Source organism: Sinocyclocheilus grahami, unplaced genomic scaffold, assembly GCF_001515645.1.
Source record: "Sinocyclocheilus grahami isolate Dianchi unplaced genomic scaffold, SAMN03320097.WGS_v1.1 scaffold1043.1, whole genome shotgun sequence".
NCBI classification, from domain to species: Eukaryota; Metazoa; Chordata; class Actinopteri; order Cypriniformes; family Cyprinidae; genus Sinocyclocheilus; species Sinocyclocheilus grahami.
In genome coordinates, this window is record NW_015506222.1 from 245,367 (window position 1) to 246,150 (window position 784).

The 784-nt window shown below is 42.3% G+C and overlaps 1 protein-coding gene across 1 annotated transcript in view; it reads right to left on the bottom strand.

The window, feature by feature from the left end:
- Positions 1 to 784, bottom strand: part of LOC107566061 (CUB and sushi domain-containing protein 1-like) — a 139,073-nt gene that overhangs the window by 14,852 nt on the left and 123,437 nt on the right. The window lies entirely within an intron of this gene.

A 784-nucleotide genomic window follows, 5' to 3' on the forward strand; every position in this document is an offset into this window, starting at 1 on the left:
AGCCTGATGTGTGCAACCCACTCGACACGGGAAACCACCACCGCTGAAGCGCCGTCCACCAACACGAAGAGCTCTCCAAGAGCGCGCTGAACTCGTTCAGTCTTTTCTCTCAGTAGAGTAGTCAGGAGCAGAACGATGTGATCGCTCGGCTCCGAAGCGAAAAGCTGAATATGCGCTGCACCTGCTGCCTACTTATACTCACACTGTGATCAGCAGCAGCTGGATGCAATAATCGCATGCCAATGTGCATTGGCTCGTTTAGTTTACACTCGAAGTAGATTGGTCCCTCTAAGCGAGATCCCAATTTGTTGGTCCTCCGACGTGACGTCGAGAGTGACTTACTGAAAGGGAACTTGATTTCATCAAATGCTTGGTGGCCAAATAGTCTTAGGCCTCAGCATAGATTGGATGTGGGAAGGTGCTTGACTAGAGAGTGCTTTGACGCTTGGACAACTGAGACAACAAACTTGATTCTACTAGGTATAGGGAGCCAGTGGAGGAAGTGCAACTGAAGTGTTATCTAGGAGGACTTGAAATGCCTGAATATCAACCAGACTGCAGTTTTCAGAATGAGCTGCATCGTGAGGTACTGCGTTTTCCAAAGGCAAAAAGCAAGGCATGTTTTCACACTATAATTCATGTAATTTAGAAGCCTGCCCTTATTTATTACATATTATTTCACAGTTTCAAGCGATGACTTCTTTAACCCTGTATATATATATATATATATATATATATATATATATATATATATATATATATATATATATATATATATATATAT